This window comes from Procambarus clarkii, chromosome 35, assembly GCF_040958095.1.
Source record: "Procambarus clarkii isolate CNS0578487 chromosome 35, FALCON_Pclarkii_2.0, whole genome shotgun sequence".
In the NCBI taxonomy this organism is placed as follows: domain Eukaryota; kingdom Metazoa; phylum Arthropoda; class Malacostraca; order Decapoda; family Cambaridae; genus Procambarus; species Procambarus clarkii.
In genome coordinates, this window is record NC_091184.1 from 32,992,822 (window position 1) to 33,014,932 (window position 22,111).

Below are 22,111 nucleotides of genomic sequence, written 5' to 3' on the forward strand. Positions count from 1 at the left end.
AGGCTACTTGCACCGCTTCTGTGCCAGGTAAGTTACGGGCTCACCATAGCCCGTGCTACTTGGAACTTGTTCCGAGTTGCTGAATCTATAACAACAACAACCAACAACACCTCCACTTACGGGCTATTCATGCCCGTACAGCCTTTTGGGGTGGCTTAATCTTCATCAATCACCGAATCTTTTTTTAGGCCACTCAACTTTCAAGCCTCCTCGTTCTCCATCCAAATCCTCTTCAAGAATTTCATCTCCCTCTCTACACCTCTTCCTCCTCCATCGTCTCCAAGCCCTTTGGACGTCAAATCCTAATCCAACATGGAGGAGACAAGATTGGTTGAAGTGGTGGTGGAGTGAGGAGAGTATGACTTCCTGTTGGCTGGGTTAGGCTTGACATCATGTCAGAGGGCTTGACGTCATATCAGATAATGTATTCATCAACACGTCTTATAATGCTGATAATTTAGTTCTTGGTTATACAGTACTGTAGCACAATGGCCTACATGTTCAGCTCACAACCGAGGAACCCGGATTCAATCCATGAGCAAGACAGAAACGTTTGCGCACCTTTAATCTAATGCCTAGCTCTTCCCTATCTGGGAGTTAGAGTAGTGTTGTGGGGTAACATCCTAGAGTAGAGGGGAAGGTCAGTACTTGGCCTCGGGGGACCTATTAGTGTGTGTAGTGAGGAGCTTTTCTCTTTATATATTGGTATTGTGTGCTCGGTTCATCTACCTTTTCTTCCTTCTCTCATTGCTTAATGAGAGAAGACATTGATGACATTGTCTTCTTCGCTGCTTAATCTGTTCACGAAAGAGACCTGTGTAAGAGAGTCGATCTTTGCTTAAAACACTTCATTCACAAATGATGTGACAATTTACAATTGTTTATACAATTAATTTACAATTGTTTACACAACGTTTTAATGCGTTATTCATACATCACTACGGAATTCTTCAAAATTAAAATGTGCAAGATCCCATGACGAGCGACGATATTTTGACTAATGTCAATACAGTTTTATTTGACCAACCAAATAAAGCACGGAGTAAAACACGTGTCCACACACACACGCTAAGTCAAACACCAGCCAAAACACATGACCACAAACACCCTACGTCAAACACCCGCAACAAAACTCTCCCCCCCCCCCCCCCGCCCCCAAACCGTCGCAGCAAAAAATACAGGATCTCATTGATAAAAAAAAAGACTTTTTCTGTGGTAGGAACTATCTAGTATCCTCCTTTTTTTATACATTTTGATACCCACTTAGAGAGCCGGTTAACCGCGCTAAAAACAAAAAATAAAAGGAGGTAAGTTTTCAACACGGGCGCGAGACCATCCCAATTTAATTATGGGGAAGTTAAAAAATTTGTGTAATGTACCACTAACAAATAATATATTTCAATCTGAGTTTGTAAACAGTTGTAGCGCAAGCCTTGAGCTACCACGAAGACTACTATGCTACCAGAGGCTCCACGAAGACTACTGTGCTACCAGAGGCTCCACGAAGGCTATTATGCTACCAGAGGCTCCACGAAGACTACTGTGCTATCAGAGACACAGTAGCTCCACAAAGACTACTGTGCTCGCTCGCTAGACATAAGCGGACTTGTTCCTCGCTTCACCGTCGCCAAAGTCACCTTCCTTAAAAAATATCTGACGCCCCCGACCCTCTTTGTTTTAATACCCGCTTAAGCTGTACCGAAACACACACACACACACACACACACACACACACACACACACACACACACACACACACACACACACACACACACACGCTCTTTCTCAGGCATTCTGTACTGTAAAGAGATTTAGAGATTTAGAGAGAGAGAGAGAGAGAGAGAGAGAGAGAGAGAGAGAGAGAGAGAGAGAGAGAGAGAGAGAGAGAGAGAGAGAGAGAGAGAGAGAGAGAGGGAGAGGGTAGGGAGAGTTGCTCACATCACAGTGAAAGTTAAATCACCAGTCTTTACCTTTACACTGATTACTTGTCGAGAGTCGTTCACTTGCGACTACTTCATGTACAGGGCTTGTCGTGTGTAGTTACCTATGTGTAGTTAGGTACAATTAAGTACCCCCCCACACCTGCCAAGCACACACTGTACCCCCCCCACACACGCCAAGCACACACTGTACCCCCCCACACCTGCCAAGCACACACTGTACCCCCCACACACCTGCCAAGCACACACTGTACCCCCCCACACACCTGCCAAGCACACACTGTACCCCCACACACCTGCCAAGCACACACAGTACCCCCCACACACCTGCCAAGCACACACTGTACCCCCCACACACACGCCAAGCACACACTGTACCCCCCACACACCTGCCAAGCACACACTGTACCCCCCACACACCTGCCAAGCACACACTGTACCCCCCACACACCTGCCAAGCACACACAGTACCCCCCACACACCTGCCAAGCACACCCATCAAGATATACTAGTGAGAATATAACCCCTCCCGTCGGCCATCTTGCTCAACCTACAGAAGACAAACAGTTATCTATCAGCAAGAGGTAAACACCTTTGCCTCAGTGGCTCTCTCTCTCGAGTTTAGCAGTGTGTTCCGTCTTATCAAACCCCCTTCAAGAACATCAAGGAGCCTCTGAGAGCATACCTCCCACCTCGGGTACAATACTGAATAGTTTCCATGCTTTACCGGCTAAGGTTGTTATCAAGTTGGAAAGGAAACTAGCGCCGGTTTCCCCTGGTTTATAAAATTATTAGCCAAGGGTGTGGGTGGGTGGGGGGGGGGGGGAACCAAGGCTGGAACACGTTTGAAACGTAGTAATTTTTGTAGTTATGTTATTGTATGGTTAGTGAATGTAAGTAAATATATATAAATATATATATATAAATATAAATATATATATATATATATATAATATAATATATATATATATATATATATATATATATATATATATATATATATATATATATATATATATATATATATATATATATATATATGTGTATATCACGAAAATAAACACGTGATTAAGAATGTGACAATGTCAGACCACGGAGGAAAAATGAAACAGGAAATTTCCTTAAGTACTTTCGTATATTAAATACATCTTCAGAAGGACAACCTTCTGAAGATGTATTTAATATACGAAAGTACTTAAGGAAATTTCCTGTTTCATTTTTCCTCCGTGGTCTGACATTGTCATATATATATATATATATATATATATATATATATATATATATATATATATATATATATATATATATATATATATATATATATATATATATATAATAAATGTGTGTGCAATGAAATCAGTAATCGCAGATCTATAAACTGCAAGATTATCACATTTTAAAGTTCAAATGAATTGCTATAGAGATTTCAGTTCTTTTCGGATCTGTGTCAAAAGCAGAATGACAGAATATGAGGCGCCGGGAAGTTTATATACCGTTATATGACGTTTATATACCGTTATATGACGTTTATATACCGTTATATGACGTTTATATACCGTCCTCCTCTTCACACCAGCGAGAGAAGGAGAGTGTGGTTCAGTATAAGGTTTCCTGTAGCACACTCTGGTTCACCGAGGCCCAGACACACTTCAAGATGTTCCACCACCTTTATATCACTTTGTTGTTGTTATAGATTCAGCTACTGGGAATAAGTTCCAAGTAGCACGGGCTATGGTGAGCCCATAGCTTACCTGGCACAGGAGCGTGGCAAGTAGCACAGGCTATGGTGAGCCTGTAGTGGACTTACCTGGCACAGGAGCGGGGCAAGTAGCACGGGCTATGGTGAGCCCGTAGTGGACTTACCTGGCACAGGAGCGGGGCAAGTAGCACGGGCTATGGTGACCCCGTAGTGGACTTACCTGGCACAGGAGCGGGGCAAGTAGCACGGGCTATGGTGAGCCTGTAGTGGACTTACCTGGCACAGGAGCGGGGCAAGTAGCACGGGCTATGATGAGCCCGTAGTGGACTTACCTGGCACAGGAGCGGGACAAGTAGCACGGGCTATGGTGAGCCCGTAGTGGACTTACCTGGCACAGGAACGGGGCAAGTAGCACGGGCTATGGTGAGCCCGTAGTGGACTTACCTGGCACAGGAGCGGTGCCCACTTTATATCTCATTCACTTCAAACATCTATAGCTCCTGCGGGCTATTCATGCCCGTGCAACCTCTTGTGTGCTGACTTAATCTTCATCATCAATCTGTCGGGGTTCGTTCTCGACTCACAATCCAGAATTCCGGGTTCGAATTCCGCGTGGGACAGAAATGATTAGGCGCACTTCCTATCACCTAATGCATCTGTTCACCTAGTAGTAAATAGGTACCCAAGAGTTAGTCAGCTTGATGTGGAGTTGCATCATAATGAGAGGAGGGGGGGAGCCTCGATATAAGCCTAACATGTACTGTATGCATAAACTGGCTGCCTGTCCCCGGACATAATGAATTATTAATTATAAGTAAACATACGGTTGCCGACACTAACAGGAGACGGAGAATTAAGAATAAGGATAGAGAAGTAGGAGAGAGAGAACCAGTAAGGAAGAACGGAGAATATGTCTAAGGAAGAATTGCTGTCATACAAGAGACATAAATCCCGGCATTAAATAATAATAATATTCAGAATGAATATCAGCAAAGTTATTCTTATACAGAGCCATTTAAACTACGTAGAAAAGGGACTGTATTAACTAAATTCTTGGTAAATCCGATATTCTTTCTTTGTATTCAAAGGTCAAGAAAACTATTTTTTCAATCAAAAGCCACAAATTTCATGGCAGAGAAATTATATATATATATATATATATATATATATATATATATATATATATATATATATATATATATATATATATATATATATATATATGTATATATATATATATATATGTATATACGACAGTGTCAGACCACGGAGGAAGAATTGAAACAGGAATTTCCATAAGTACTTTCGTATATTAATACATCTTCAGTGAAATGAATGAAGGAAGTAATTAGTTAATTCCTTCCTTCAGAAGGAATTAATACATTCATTTCTTCTGAAGATGTATTAATATAGGAAAGTACTATATATTTTGACATTTTAGCTGTCTTTGTCCGCTGTGCCCCGGGGGCGGATGAGGCTTCAGCGCGGGAAAAGGCAGTAACAGTGTCTAATTTGAAACTCAAATTCAAAATTCAAATTCAAATTTGTATTCAAGTAAATGTACATACATAGAAGATGAGTTACAAACATAATGTTGGATTTATAGATAGAGCTAGTACATGCAAGACCTAAAATCAGCCTAGCCTCCGAAAATCGTAGGACTTGGAACAACTATTTGGTCACACTTACGACAATGGACTGTTGGACCCACAAAACGTTCACGTTTGAAAAACGTTCGTTGTATCTACACAAAACGTTCACGTTTGAAAAACGTTCGTTGTATCTACACAAAACGTTCACGTTTGAAAAACGTTCGTTGTATCTACACAAAACGTTCACGTTTGAAAAACGTTCGTTGTATCTACACAAAACGTTCACGTTTTGTGTTATTAAATTAGCCCAAATTACGTTCTAACAAAATTGGAAAAAGTATGTGATGAGCCTAAACTAACCTGTCCAAGCAATTATTGGCCTAGTATACGCTTAAGGCTAACATTCTACCTTGAGGTGCTTTCGGGGCTCAGCGTCCTCGCGGCCCGGTCGTCGACCAGGCCTCCTATATGTATAATACATATATAAGTTATTTAAGGACTAGGAACGTTAAAGTTTAGTTCTTAGCATATTTTGTTCATATGCTCTCTCTCTCTCTCTCTCTCTCTCTCTCTCTCTCTCTCTCTCTCTCTCTCTCTCTCTCTCTCTCTCTCTCTCTCTCTCTCTCTCTCTCTCTCTGTTTCTTCCATTTCCTCGAATCTAATTCTCATTTCATAATTGTGTACCCCGACCCGCACACCGGGTCCATCCAGTCCCCTGCTGTCTGTCTGTCGCTTTCAATCACACTAATCAAGTTTGAACCGTAATTCCAATGTTCGTTGTGTCGACATTCCCTTGACAGTAAACTCGGTTTGCGGAAGCATGTGTGCGTAGGCCCAACACCTGGAACTGAAGGAGACGGTGGAGGATGTCGAGGCTTCACTGAGTATAGGGAGAGAGAGAGAGAGGGAGGAAGGGATTAAGTAAATATTAAGAATCTTAATGTAATTAATTGGCAAAAAAGGTCACCTCTAAAGGTTCGAGGATGTCTTGGAAACACTTTCATGAAGGCATACATTTGGTCCAGCTGTGTGTGTGTGTGTGTGTGTGTGTGTGTGTGTGTGTGTGTGTGTGTGTGTGTGTGTGTGTGTGTGTGTGTGTGTGTGTGTAATTACCTAAGTGTAGTTACAGGATGAGAGCTGCGCTCGTGGTGTCCCGTCTTCCCAGCACTCTTTGTCATATAAGTGTGTGGGTGTGTGTGGGTGGGTGTGTGTGTGTGTGTGTGTGTGTGTGTGGGTGGGTGGGTGGGTGGGTGTGTGTGTGTGTGTGTGTGTGTGTTGTGGTGGTGTGTGGGTGTGTGTGTGTGTGTGGGTGGGTGGGTGTGTGGGTGTGTGTGTGGTGGGTGGGTGTGTGGTGTGTGTGTGTGTGTGTGGTGTGTGTGGTGTGTGTGTGTGGGTGTGTGTGTGTGTGTTCGGTTCCATTTATGGGTCAGTAATATTTCAAATATATTTTCTCTGATGTATATATTCTGATGTATATATTCTGATGTATATATTATTTTCTCTGATGTATATATTTGTCATCCTAAGTGATGACAGCCTCACCCTTACTGTGTACCGGAAAGTCAGCATACCTTGCTGACTGTCACTCTTTGACTGTCAGACCATTGTGACTGCCTGCGACTGTATCTGTGACTCTGTAACTGTCAGAAATTGTGACTGCATGTGGCTGTCAGTGACTGACTGTAGCTGTTTGTGATTATCTGTAACTGTCTTTGACTGTAAAATGCTAGAACGATCCAGTCAAACTATACATTATAAAGTTATTTATCATGCACATCAGGTCCCCCTATGGAGACACCCCGTTATAATGTACAAATTATCTTTTTCGTGCAGATGATGAGTCACAATAACGTGGCTGAAGTATGTTGACCAGACCACACACTAGAAGGTGAAGGGACGACGACGTTTCGGTCCGTCCTGGACCATTCTCAAGTCGATTGTGATGATGAGCTCCTAGCTGAAATAAACATGGTCGATATGGTCACACCAACATTGCACATCTTATCAGGTAAGAAAAAGGAAGATTTCTTATTCAACATTATAACACTCATCAGTTTAGTTGAAAATCACCAACCATTATGAATCGCTGCAATAATACCATTAAACCTAAGGTCTTTGACTTGGACTGGTCGCTACAACGACGACCTCGCTTCTTGCAGGTCCGCGTTCGATCCCTCGATGGTCCATGTGGTTGGGCACCATTCCTTCCCTCCTTACTATCCCCAGTCCTTGTCCTCATCTCCCAAGTGTGGTGTAGTTGTACTGGCATAACTCACTCTCCTCGTAATTACCTTGTCCTTGCCAAGATTCTTCAGTCTTCAGTAATTAAGGAACATGTTCACGTAACCAGCCGCTATACACACTCCCGCCACAATGTCTCACTTTACCCTACTTGACCTCTCCGCTCCCCCTTCATACCTCATCTCTCTTTCAGCATTGTGTCCCCCCCCTCACTTAAGGGGGACACAGTATGTAGGCAACCCTGACCTTGCAGGCACGGGCTCACCATAGCCCGTGCTACATGGACACTTCGTTCTGAGTAGCTAAATCTGAAACAACAACAACATTGCAGACACGGGCTATTCATGCCCGTGCGACCTCTTGGGTGGCTTAATCTTCATCAATCAACCATCCTGCAGGCACAACAGTTGACTGGGGATAACATCTGTGCTGAAACATCTTGCAAATAGAGAAAATGTTATGTATTTACCTGGATATATATGACACCTACTTTGCCAGGTAGCTATTACCGATGACCTGAAGGAGGTAATCGGTAATAGGACGGGGCTGCCACCTTCAGGGAGACCTAGAAAGACCTGGGGCCAGATTCACGAAGCAGTTACGCAAGCACTTACGAACGTGTACATCTTTCCTCAATCTTTGGCGGCTTTGTTTACAATTATTAAACAGTTAAATGAGCTCCGAAACACCAGGAGGATGTTTATAGCAATAACAACAGTTGATTGGGAAGTTTTCATGCGTGTAAACTGTTTAATAATTGTAATCTAAGCCGTCAAAGATTGAGGACAGATGTACACGTTCGTAAGTACTTGCGTAACTGCTTCGTGAATCTGGCCCCAGTAATACAAAGCTCTGAGACGGTGTTACAGGCTGGTGCCAGTTGGCACCTGGGTTAAAGGTGTACTTCTTGAAGCAGTTGGGACAGGAACACATTAGGCAAATCATGTACACAAGACAATCCAGTTTCACATTCAAGCGCATCAGTGTCGCTATCCAGAGGGGGGATGCCCGCTCTAACCTCCATCATGCTGCTCAACCAGTCTCCGTGGTGCAGTGGTAAGACACTCGCCTGGCGTTCCGCGAGCGCTTTGTCATGGGTTCGTATCCTGGCCGGGGAGGATTTACTGGGCGCAAATCCTGCACTGTAGCCTCTGTTTAACGCAAACAGTAAAATGTATACTTGGTTGTAACAAGGATTCTTCGCGGCGGGGATCGTATTCCAGGGACCTGCCCGAAACGCTACGCGTACTAGTGGCTGTACAAGAATGTAACAACTCTTGTATATATCTCAAAAAACAAAAAACTCGGGAATGCTGTCCACCTCTACACAGTTGGAAGTGGTTTCGAACAGCATGTTCGTCTTGTAGACATGTGCTGTTGAATATGACACAAAGTGTTAAGTCAATAATTCAGTTGAAAACAGTTTAAAATTAACTCAAGTTCATTTTTAATGGCTTAGCGCTCTCTCCTGATGATTTGCCTTACCTTACCATTTAATGACTGGCGCATGGGGGGTATATATTTGGTTGTATGTTATAATAAAACCTGTATTCATTCACGCAACCACATCCACGCCCACACACACACCACACACGCACACACGCGCGAGGTGGGCGGCGCCCGCGCGTCACCTCTGAACACAATAGAAGCTTTTGTGTGTAGGTTCGGCCTCTCCTCTTCCCCCTTCTTGTCTACCTGTTGCCCATCTACCATCACCAGGTGCCCATCTAACCTCACCAGGTGCCCATCTACCCTCACCAGGTGCCCATCTAACCTCACCAAGTGCCCATCTAACCTCTCCTCTATTAGTCGTGGTGTCTATATGCTGCTCCGGACACGTCCCCCCCCCCCCCCCGCTTGTGTGTGTGTGTGTGTGTGTGTGTGTGTGTGTGTGTGTGTGTGTGTGATATAACAAATCGCATAAATTTCCCTGTTGTGGCATAATTTTTTATACGGTATTTTCAGAAATGTCTTGACTGGGGGTGTTGAGGTCCGAGTGGGTGTTGTGGGTGGCGGGGCGGAGGAATACCGGCACTGCGCATGCGTCTGGCCAGGTACAGGCCCCGCCCCCTTGGTACCCGAGAAGGTAAATAGCCTGGCGCGGTCACCTGGCGCTCACTCCACCACCCGCCACGCCAACGGTCGCATCTCCCGCGTTCCGCCACTCTTCACGCGTGCCCCCCATTCACTCCCTCGCCGGCATCACCACCACACACCACACAGGCTTCCATACTCTCGTGTGTGTGTGAACACAGCAAGACAGAGGTGAGTTTTCAGGAAAACTTCAGCATTTCCTCAATAAATACCCCCGGAGTGGCGGAAATTAAAAGTCAGGGATGAGAGGCACTCAAGGTGTGACATGAGCCTAATTGGCACTTAAGGGCAAGGGTCATAATTACTGTCATAGATCGGAGACCAGGGACTCGTTATGGCTTCAGTTAAGATTGTTGTTTATCATGATAATCACGTAATTTGAATAATTGTTTAAGAATATCTCAGCTGAAAGATATCTAGTGTACTTATTAATACCAAAGAAATAATATAAAACGTCGTTTGAGGTAAATTTGTAGATAATAGATATGTATAACACAATATAACTAATGAAGGCCATTTAACTATTGGTAGTTAGCGGAATTCGTTGTTTTAACGTTTGGCTAAGCACGATTTACTAATTTTGTGGCCATATCTTAGGATAATAGCTGCTGAAAGCAATGTTAAATTATTAAGCGTTTTTATATTGATTTATTAATCTTTTAAAAAGTCATGGGTAGGGTTATTTAATATATACACCGCTATGTTAAATACAAATTATCAACAAATATTTAGAATATAGAATGTAATTGACAAATTCTAACGGAAATATGGATGCAAAAGTGATATGAAACGTAATAATTTAATTTCCTTGTTCATTTTATTATTTATTTATTTAGTTTTTAAACAGAAAACTTACTAAAACAAAATTAAAAAAAAATCGACGTGAAGGAAAGAGAACTTCAATTCACGAAACCAACTAAGTTGATATTAGTTTGTGGGTAACGGTGAGGCTTCCACGAAGTTTGAATTCAGGGCGTCAGGTAATGACTGAATTGTTGGGTAATTAATTACCAGGGCGCGAGACGCCCTTCTTGTCTTGGTGGCGTCGGGAAGCGGTCAAGAGGCAGTTCAGCAGTTACCACAAGAGGGCGCTGAACTTGTGTGTATGTACGTGGTTAAGGAAACTTTTATCAAAAGGAGAATGTTTTATTAATTTTTTTTTTCTAATGTGTCCTTAAACGGGGTGTTTGGTTTATTGTTTTGTTAGATTTAGTTCTTGTCGATTTGTTCATGCATAGTTTTCCGTTTAGTATTTAATACTCCGCGAGGCTGCGTCAGCCACACTACCTCGCTATGATGCGTCGTTCGCTACAGACTCAAGCGTTAGTCACAGCGAAAAATTACTTCAGCAAAACTACCATTACCCAAACCAAAAAGCGTAAGTAGTGTCGGGAAACAAAGGGGCCCCGTGTACCTAAACTCTCGTTTCTCCTTACTACAAGACCGCCACCACTACCTTCATCTTAACAACTTTGGACTTCTTGCGAAACTACCATGCTGGTTTAAGAAGCCACAATGCAAAAAGCCACTGCGGAATTTTCCAACTCTCGCCAAAGCGCAAAATAATGATCGTTTCGCGAGAAGCTGAGGCTGATTATGACTGAAGAGACTTGATCATCGTGTTGATCGCCATTTATCTTTCGTAGCTAAAGTGACTTACAACTGTTATGATATGAAGCAGAATACCTTGTGATTCCATCTCCTGCGCTACGGTAAAAATGAAAATATAAAAACAGAAACCACGAACAAAACGCAGTCATATCATAACATAGAACGAAAAAGCAATGTAAAGGATTTGGGTGTACTCATGTCGGAAGATCTTACCTTTACAGAACACAATAAAGTAGCCGTCACAACTGCAAGAAAAATGACAGGTTGGATAACAAGAATGTCTTAAACTAGAGATGCTGTACCAATGATGATACTCTTCAAGTTGTTAGTGCTCTCTTGAGTCGAATACTGTTGCACAATGACAGCCTCTTTCAAAGCTGGTGAAATTGCTGACCTGGAGAGCGTGTAGAAATCCTTTACTGCTATAATCCACTCAGTAAACATCTAAACTACTGGGACCGACTAAAATGCCTAAATTTGTATTCTCTTGAGCGCAGGCGGGAGAGATACAAAATAATTTACACGTGGGAAATAATAGAGGGGCTGGTCCCAAACCTGCACACAGAAATTACACCACATGAGACCAGAAGACATGGCAGGATGTGCAGAATTCCCCCGTTGAAAAGCAGAGGTACAACAGGTACTCTGAGAGAGAACTCTATCAACATCAGAGGCCCGAGACTGTTCAACACGCTTCCACTATACATAAGGGGCATAACTGGCCAACCCCTCACAGTGTTCAAGAGTGAACTCGATAAACACCTCCAAAGGATACTTGATCAACCAGGCTGTGGCTCGTACGTCAAGTTACGAGCAGCCGCGTCCGGATGACCAGTCCAGCAACCAGGAGGCCTGGTCGAGGACCGGGCCGCGGGGACGCTAAGCCCCGTAATCATGGCAAGGTAACCGCAAGGTAAGGTGATGATCAGGAACACTTTGTTCCTGAGCTGTACAAGGTGTTTAGTAAATCACTCAACACCTTGTGTAGCTCAGGAATAAGAACACTTATTCTGAACACCTTCTGTAGCTAAGGATCCCTTTATTCCACGTGTCGTAAGAGATCACAGACTTTCTAAAAAGAGAGCTGTCAGGCATTCACGAAAGTTCTCATGAATTCAATATACAGCTGACATGATACAGTCCCTTGAAATATATATAATTTCTCGTGCTGCTTACCCGAAAATACTGTATTTCGGAAAAATTAAAATTTGCCATAATTAAAAATATTGCATAAATTAAACATTAATAATTGCTACTACGGGTTTGTGATTAATTTAAGATAAAATTCGAATTAATGACGCATTTCAGACTGGCTCTAGATGGGCGTGGGGCAAGTGCGCCCACACACGCCCATGTTAGAACAAGCATTGGTCGAATACGCTGATTGATTAATGATTACAACGATTAATTAATCAGCAACTTATTTCATAATTTAGTCAGAATGTGGAAGCCATGACTCACTATTTTTACTGAATTTTGATTTACAAATTTCGCGTTACGATTGACAGCATTCGAAATTAAAAAAAAATTACAATATTCTGAAAGATGTTCTGATATATGTTTACTTACGAACGTAACAAGGCATCGTGCCCTGAGGAAACACAGACTTCGCAGTCACGACCACAGTACGACCTTTCTTGGCTCACAGTACTCACTCACCCAGACGACCTCTTGGCTCACAGTACTCATCCAGACGACCTCTTGGCTCACAGTACTCATCCAGACGACCTCCTGGCTCACAGTACTCACCCAGACGACCTCTTGGCTCACAGTACTCACCCAGACTATCTCTTGGCTCACAGTACTCACCCAGACGACCTCCTGGCTCACAGTACTCACCCGCACGACCTCTTGGCCCCACAGTACTCACCCACACGACCTCCTGGCTCACAGTACTCACCCAGACGACCTCTTGGTCCACAGTACTCACCCAGACGACCTCCTGGCTCACAGTACTCACCCACACGACCTCTTGGCCCCACAGTACTCACCCAGACGACCCCTTGGCTCACAGTACTCACCCAGACGACCTCTTGGCTCACAGTACTCACCCAGACGACCTCCTGATCCACAGTACTCACCCAGACGACCTCTTGGCTCACAGTACTCACCCAGACGACCTCTTGGCTCACAGTACTCACTCACACCACCTTTCGGGAATCGAACGCCAACCTCGCAAGAAGCGAGGCCGTTCTCTTTTGCAATATACAAAAGTAAACATTCGGGGCACCAAATGCCCTGATTGCAAGTTGCAAGTTAGCATTGCAGACGACACCAGATGGAAGACCTCGGCCCTCTTGAGACTCGTAGGCTTCTGTACGACCCTTGTGTGTGTGTGTGTGTGTGTGTGTGTGTGTGTGTGTGTGTGTGTGTGTGTGTGTGCGTGCGTGTGTGTGTGTGTGTGTGTGTGTGTGTGTGTGTGTGTGTGTGTGTGTGTGTGTGTGTGTGTGTGCGCGCACGTGTGTGTGTGTGTGTGTGTGTGTGTGTGTGTGCGTGTGTGTGTGTGTGCGTGTGTGTGTGTGTGTGTGTGTGGGTGTGTGTGTGGGTGGGTGTGGGTGGGGTGCAACCCGTCCTCAGTCTATGTCCATTCCATCCAGCGGTCGACCCCAATGCCGCATTCATAAATTTTAACATGCTGTTCATTCAAAATAGGAATTTTCTTAAATGCAAATTAATATTGTTATATATTAGCATATTGTCCATATTTAGGCTTTGGTTAGGTGTTTAGGTTCTGTTGGCGATTTTTTGCATTTGCAATACCTGGGTGAAGCATTTACAGAGTTGAGATTCGAACAGAGGTCGTTAGCGAAGCGTTGTTCGAGAAATGTTCGAACGTCATCAGTTATGAGTCGTGTGTAAAGTGTTTTTCATTCATAAACAGGGGGTTTGGCGGCTGCATGGAATGGACTTCGTTGTTTGTTTATGAGTACGTTATATACACGTGTGTCCATGGAACACCCCATGACCTCATTCAGGAGGCCGTGACATCACACTCATTAATTACTCATACAAACCATGACAGGACTCATCAAACATTTACACATCCACTTACGAAACCTGTCCATCTTTCAGCAATCAAGGCGACTTTGTTCGAATTTAGTAAATAGTTTATGAGCCCCGAAGCTCGACGCGGTTGTTTATAACTATAATCACCTTGGATTATGCAGCTTAAGGGTCTCCTAAATTCTTAAGTAATGTACAGATTGCTTAAGTGCTTGCGTAAGTTGTTGATGATTAGAGGTGGTGGAGTTTGAGGTCACCTGGCCACTGGTGACTGATCCACTTGCCTCTCCCGTAACACTACAGGAAATACTAGGAATTAAAATCTGAACCGAAATGAAATTCTAACCTACTTGATGGGGTTCTGGGAGTTCTTCTACTCCCCAAGCCCGGCCCGAGGCCAGGCTTGGCTTGTGAGAGTTTGGTCCACCAGACTGTTGCTTGGAGCGGCCCGCAGGCCCACATACCCACCACAGCCCGGTTGGTCCGGCACTCCTTGGAGGAAACAATTTAGTTTTCTCTTGAAGATGTCCACGGTTGTTCCGGCAATATTTCTTATGCTCGCTGGGAGGACGTTGAACAACCGCGGACCTCTGATGTTTATACAGTGTTCTCTGATTGTGCCTATAGGCACCTCTGCTCTTCACTGGTTCTATTCTGCATTTTCTTCCATATCGTTCACTCCAGTATGTTGTTAGTTTACTGTGTAGATTTGGGACCTGTCCCTCCAGTATTTCCCACGTGTATATTTAAAAAGCGTTTACTGGCGCCAAACACCGTATATTTACCGTATATAAAACACAAAATTGCTTCTCTATTATTTTAATTAGTGAAGGTCGGGTCGGGTCGGGTCGGATCGGGTCGGGTTCAGCTAGAGTAGCGATGACGTTGACTGGTGATATATTTTCTCAGGTTTTAGACCCTACTTATCGGAGGGTCACAAACGCCTCACTAAGGGAGGTCGAACGCTGGATCACAAAGCTGCCTAACTCCCTGCTAGGTGAACAGGGCATCAGGATGGAAAAAAACTCACCCCATTTCTTTCTACCTCGGCCTTAGAACTACGACCCCCGAGCGCTGTCCACTCAGCCGCGAGGCCCCTCTCTTGGACGGCGAATGATTTACATTAAGAGGCGTGTTTGTTCACTGGCGCCTGTGAATGAATATGCATGTGGGAGATCTATATCATATGTGAAGTATATTGAGGCTTCATTCGTCTGTGGTTTGATAGCTCTCTCTGTCTCTCTCTCTCTCTCTCTCTCTCTCTCTCTCTCTCTCTCTCTCTCTCTCTCTCTCTCTCTCTCTCTCTCTCTCTCTCTCTCTCTCTGTCTCTCTCTCTCTGTCTCTCTCTCTCTCTCTCTCTGTCTCTCTCTCTTTGTCTCTCTCTCTCTCTCTCTCTCTCTCTCTCTCTCTCTCTGTCTCTCTCTCTCTCTCTCTCTCTCTCTCTCTCTCTCTCTCTCTCTCTCTCTCTCTCTCTCTGTCTCTCTCTCTCTCTCTCTGTCTCTCTCTCTTTGTCTCTCTCTCTCTCTCTCTCTCTCTCTCTCTCTCTCTCTCTGTCTCTCTCTCTCTCTCTCTCTCTCTCTCTCTCTCTCTCTCTCTCTCTCTCTCTCTCTCTCTCTCTCTGTCTCTCTCTCTCTCTCTCTCTCTCTCTCTCTCTCTCTCTCTCTCTCTCTCTCTCTCTCTCTCTCTCTCTCTCTCTCTCTCTCTCTCTCTCCTGGAAATGTTGTCTTTGCTATAAGCTTGAGGCAGCGTGGGTTGTATCATCTGCGCATATCGGCGGTGATGTATGCGTATAATTTGAGTATTTTGATGAAAGTATAGAACTTTCGAATGTTGTGGACAGGGGTGTATGATTATAATAGGAGTATATTGAGAATTGTATGTATTTTCCGTATGTCGGCGACGGTATATTAGGGATGATTTATTCTGCGTATGTCGCGGATGATGTATTGGTATAATTTCTGAATTATGAGGGTCGTATTAACTAGTGTATGTTGGTGTATGAGTACAGGAGTACTGCTTACGTATATTGGGTTTGTGTATGCGTATGTCTTGTGTACGTTGTGGGGGTGTATGAGAATAACATACACATGTTGTAGTGTATGACTGTAGCTTATATATGTCTGGTCAGTGTATAGGTTTCGTATGTAGTATGCTGGTGTATGAGTATAACTTGGTAATGTTGCGGCGGTTCATGAGTATACCTTGCATATTTTGAAATGGTGTATGGTGAATATTTTGCGTGTATTGGGGCAGCGTTTAAGCATACGTTTCGTATGTTGGTGACGGTAGAAGAGTATGCCCTGTATATGTGTGTATACCTCGCGTATATTGGGTGTGTGAAATATACCTTGCGTATATCGGGGGATGAAAAATATATAAGTAGCACACGCATAAAACGACATATTGGTCAATTAAAATAAATCCAGCCCATCCTCCTGTGTAGAGAGTACTTAATGTAAATATGTGAACCATCGTACATATATTGACGTAGTGGACATTTAGTACAAATTTGGTACTATTCACTTATTTGAGTCTGGAAAAAAATACGGTTAAAACCCAAAATTAAATATTCCTAGACCTAGTATAGTATATATGTGTACTATATAAAGCCTCGGATAGCGTGTATTAGGCCTAAGATGTTGTATTAACAACATATATACAAAACCTTTTCCAGTTTGTCCATATTCAATAGTACCAAATTTTTATTATTATTATTATTGATAATAATTATTTTATTGATAATTATAATTATAATTTATTAATAATTATATTATTGATAATAATAATAAGGATAATAATTATTTTATTGATAATTATAATTATAATTTATTAATAATTATATCATTGATAATAATAATAAGGATAATAATTATTATTATTATCCTTAATTTGTTTTGTAGAAGAATTAGTCCTGACTGTTATCTATTATTTAAATATCTCGAATCACTTTTCTTTTCCCTTTTAAAGCATCGCCACGGAAATTTTTTAATACTGGTTTAACAATTTGATTATAATATTAATCAAATATTATATTAATCCCTAGAGGATTCCGTTGAATCCCAGGTGGCATTGCTTTTGAGCATGTCGTGGTGTAGTGGTGTAGGGTGTGTGCTTGGGGGTTATCTTGAGGTTATCTTGAGATGATTTCGGGGCTTTTTAGTGTCCCCGCGGCCCGGTCCTCGACCAGGCCTCCACCCCCAGGAAGCAGCCTGTGACAGCTGACTAACACCCAGGTACTTATTTTACTGCTAGGTAACAGGGGCATACGGTGAAAGAAACTGCCCATTGTTTCTCGCCGGCGCCTGGGATCGAACCCAGGATCACAGAATCACAAGTCCTGTGTGCTGTCCGCTCGGCCGACCGACTCCGGGACCAAGGTGTGCGGGTTCGAATCCTCTTCGTGGTTCCTATTACTTTTCTCATTAGTAAGAAAGGTTTAATGAATAAATCATTTATATACAGATATAAACAACACATTACAATGGATATGTACACAGAAAGGTGTACCCTTCTCGGTGTATAAACATACATATACAGGGTTTACTTTAGTTCTGGACGATGTTCAGGATAAGTATTCTTGTTGGTTGGTCAGTAAGCTGTTGTGGTGGTCTTGGTAACCCTCCAGAGGCTGAAAGGCTTTGATAACCTTCCAGAGGCTGAAATGTGCCAAGGCGACCCTCTACAGTGCCTAGGGCAGCCATCTTGACCCTCTACAGTGCCTAGGGCAGCCATCTTGACCCTCTACAGTGCCTAGGGCAGCCATCTTGACCCTCTACAGTGCCCAGGGCAGCCATCTTGACCCTCTACAGTGCCCAGGGCAGCCATCTTGACCCTCTACAGTGGCAGCGAAGATCTACGGGGCAGGCGCGGACGCCAGGAGTAACAAGAGTCCGCTGACCAATAGCAGAAGGCGCCACTGTGCGTTGGCTCAAAGCCAACGGCTCGGCTTTGAGGGCTCTCGATTTGCGCGGGAATATCTAACGGTCATTTCTTGGTTATAATAGATGAGATAATCACCTTTGCTGATGGTTATTCGCTTAGATGGTCATTTCTGTCCTGCAGTGAATCCGTTTGTGGTTTGAAAGGTTCCCCTGTGAGCTCAGTATCCTGGAATCACCGGAGCGTATGCACTGTTGATATTAATGAGATGGTGGGGACGCTACAGAGAGATGGAGAGATAGAAGGAGACACATTAGGGGAGATAACATAAATATCTTAGAAAGGGAAGATAGGCTATGAAGGTGGTAATGAGGGAGGGTATACATTCATACATTGGGGATTTTGGCGGGGGTGTGGTAGTGGTGGTGGTGTGGAAGTGGTGTTGGTGGAGGGGTGTGTGGTAGTGGTGTTGGGGGGGGAGTGTGGTAGTGGTGCTGGGGGGGGTGTAGTTGTGGTTTTGGTGGTGGTGTGGCAGTGAAGGCATTCAAAATGTATAGCCGAAATTAGTGTGTGTGTGTGTGTGTGTGTGTGTGTGTGTGTGTGTGTGTGTGTGTGTGTGTGTGTGTGTGTGTGTGACCTAGTTGTACCTAGTTGTACTGACTATGCAGAGCTTGGAGGGGGTCAGGTATCAGCTCCTGGGCCCCGCAGTTGTTGTTGTCGGTCGCGTGGTTTAAGTGCTCCAGCTTCTAAAACTCAGAATGTGGTTAGCATTAAATTGCCTCTTGACCCAAGTTAATACGGGTTTACGGCTTTTATCTTTCTCAGAACAAGACGTATTACCTTACAGCCCTGTAACCCGGCTCTCTCTCTCTCTCTCTCTCTCTCTCTCTCTCTCTCTCTCTCTCTCTCTCTCTCTCTCTCTCTCTCTCTCTCTCATCAATCAATCAGCGCCATAAACAAGCGGACTAGTGGGAGATAACAAGGTGATCTCCATAATGAATCAGACGGCCCAGGAGACCATCACCTTTTGTAAGATCTTGGTGGTGGTGTTAAATAATTAGGTCGTCTGAGGTCAAGCAGCAGTGTTAGATAATTAGGTCGTATATATAGATAATATATATATATAGTCTGTATAGCTGTTCAAGGTAGTAGGCCAGATGCTTGGGGCTAGCCTTATTAAACTTTGCAGGGTGAATGGGGAATGTTAAGGGATTGTCATAGGTGGGTCGGGGTCGGCCCCCATTGCTACCCTTTAAGGAATTGTGCTTCCATGACGACACCCATGATGTCAGTTGAGATAAAGATGGTTAGTGGTGAAGATAATGTAGAGTAAAGATGTATACAGTGATGATGGTCGTGTGTAGGGTTGATGATTTCTGTGATGAGGATCATATGTGCGTAACGGTTTACAGTGATGAAGGTTTCCTGTAGTGAAGATGGTTTCAACGGCGAAGATAGTGTGATGTAGATGTGGCCTCCGGTATATATATATATGTGGTATATATATGTTTAGCACCCGAGTCAGGCCGGGTGCTACACATATATACCAGGATAATGCTACATAAATGGTCTCCTAGTCAATAGGTTCACACGTATAGTGTCAACAAACTCATTAACTCATCAAACTCTTGCTCTGTAAGGCTAACACATACGATCTTGACCCATGAGTGGACTCAACTCATTACGGTGAGTCTATAACGATACTGGTATAATGACGTTCTCCCGGTCCTCATAATGGTTTAGAGAGTGAGATTGGCTACCCACATGGTCACCCGTCCAGTTACTGTGTAGAGCCAACGGTGCATTCCCTAGCTGCTACGGCCAAACGTGGCGCCTGACCTTAGCATTGACTCAGGCGGCCAGGTAAGATGCAAGCACTGCACATGTCATCATTACCTCCATCTAATCTATACTTGCACCACACATTAACTCATCTCACAGTACCATAATCGCCCACAAATCCAAAGTGGTTGGATCAGTACCCTGTACCTCCCCACCTATACCTTGTACCCCAGTCCCTGTACCCTTGTCCTACCCTCACCTCCCCTGGTTACCTGTTCTTACGAGGCATTACAGAGCATTTGACCTTTGGAAGGAGGGAGAGAGGGCATCGAGGAGGGGTTAGGGGTCATGGAGGGTGAGGGGAGGAAGCACGGAGAAAAGAGTAAAGGGGAAAGGGAGAAAGGGGAAAAGAAGGGCAGGTAAAGGAATGATGGAAAAACTTGAATGTTTAACAAAGAGTTAAGCCTAACATGAAGCTGTTTACACGTTGAAGGGCCTCAACACCACACACTCCAGCTACATCAACAACAGTGTGAGTGTTCACAAAGATATCACATTAACGTGATAAATCAAATCAGATAAAGCATGTCTGGGAATACTCAGGGCTTAGGTTCGAACCCTCATCACGGCCTCCTGTGAGTTTAATCCAAGCAACTCACTTCTTCCATTATTTACAACATATATACCAACTCTCACACACACTTTCTCATCGTTTTCGTACCATCGGCATTATTTTTAATTCCAGATTTATTATCTTAAAATTTCCGATAATTCGTCTCGTCCGTCCTCGAAAATCTAACGAACAAAAATATCCCCCGATAGCCTTTTTAACGAACAAAAATATCCCCCGATAACCTTTTTAACGAACAAAAATATCCCCCGATAGCCTTTTTAACGAACAAAAATATCCCCCGATAGCCTTTTTAACGAACAAAAATATCCCCCGATAACCTTTTTAACGAACAAAAATATCCCCCGATAACCTTTTTAACGAACAAAAATATCCCCCGATAACCTTTTTAACGAACAAAAATATCCCCCGATAGCCTTTTTAACGAACAATAAACGTTTTCTGTCAAGATTTAAATTACACCAAAATATGAATATTAAACAGCTTTTGAAATATCAGGTTTAATCTTCATGAATAATGTTGAATATGTATAATATTATCCTCTCTTATTCTGCCCTCAGAGAACGTTCGGATTAAACGTTTTTTGGCGACTTATTTTTTGAGTTTTAAGAACGTTTCTTGATAAAAGTTCCATTATTAAAAGGTATTATTTAATGATCTTAATATCGTAGTGTTTGTAATAGGATTTTTTATAATTTAGTGAAGGGGGAATGAGTAAATACATTGATAATATCATTGCACAGATAGACAGGAGATTGCAATAGAAGACTCATAGATGAGATTCTATTTCAGCTAGATGGTAATGACAGCTGTAAGGGAATGGCTCAATATACAGACAGATAGACAGACATAGATAGAGACAAAGACAGTTAAACACACACAGTTTCGTTAATATATGTAGTGTATGTATACTATACACTATACATATACATGCAGTATAAGGGGCGCCAACGTGAAAAAAGTGAGGAGAAGCAGCCACGCCCACAGCCACGCCCACAGCCACGCCCACAGTGACGCCCACACCCACGTCAGACCCACCCCTGGCCCATGGTTCACACCCACGCTCCTTCAACCAATCTCACTCTATATTTACCCGACTTTTCCAAATAAACATTTTAAATTACCTTCACAGATATACAAATTACTGACCAGGTTAATTATTGGACAGAAACGTTACCAAAGGATGGAGCTGTATGCTTTCTGTATACTTTAGCAGTTACAGTCAACATACAGGGCTCACGGTACAGAATGATTTATGATAATTAAATTTGTATGTAGTATATTTATTTAACTTTCCCGCTGGATAATTTTTGTTCTGGTTGTTAAAGGTCTTTGGGGGTAAATATGTCGGGCTTTTGATGTCGGCATTTGGGTAATTATATGGTGAGATTTGGCTATATAGGACTCAGTGGTCACCTTGTGTCGACCACTTGTTACAGTCTAGTACAATTAGCGTATCAGTTTCACTGCTTCGTTTCGTCTGTGTGTGTGTGTGTGTGTGTGTGTGTGTGTGTGTGTGTGTGTGTGTGTGTGTGTGTGTGTGTGTGTGTGTGTGTGTGTGTGTTCATCTAGTTGTGCTTGCGGGGGTTGAGTTCTGCTCTTTCGGTCCACCCCAGGTGGCGTGTGTGTGTGTGTGTGT

General features: G+C 43.3%; 1 protein-coding gene across 1 annotated transcript in view; it reads left to right on the forward strand.

The window, feature by feature from the left end:
• Positions 1–7,094: 7,094 nt before the first annotated feature.
• The window catches only part of sNPF (short neuropeptide F precursor), a 109,377-nt gene continuing 94,360 nt past the window's right edge, over positions 7,095–22,111 (forward strand). The window contains exons 1-2 of the mRNA XM_069336277.1: positions 7,095–7,239; positions 9,438–9,737. The gene's annotated coding sequence lies outside the window, so the exon portion shown is untranslated. The remainder of the gene's footprint in view (positions 7,240–9,437; positions 9,738–22,111) is intronic.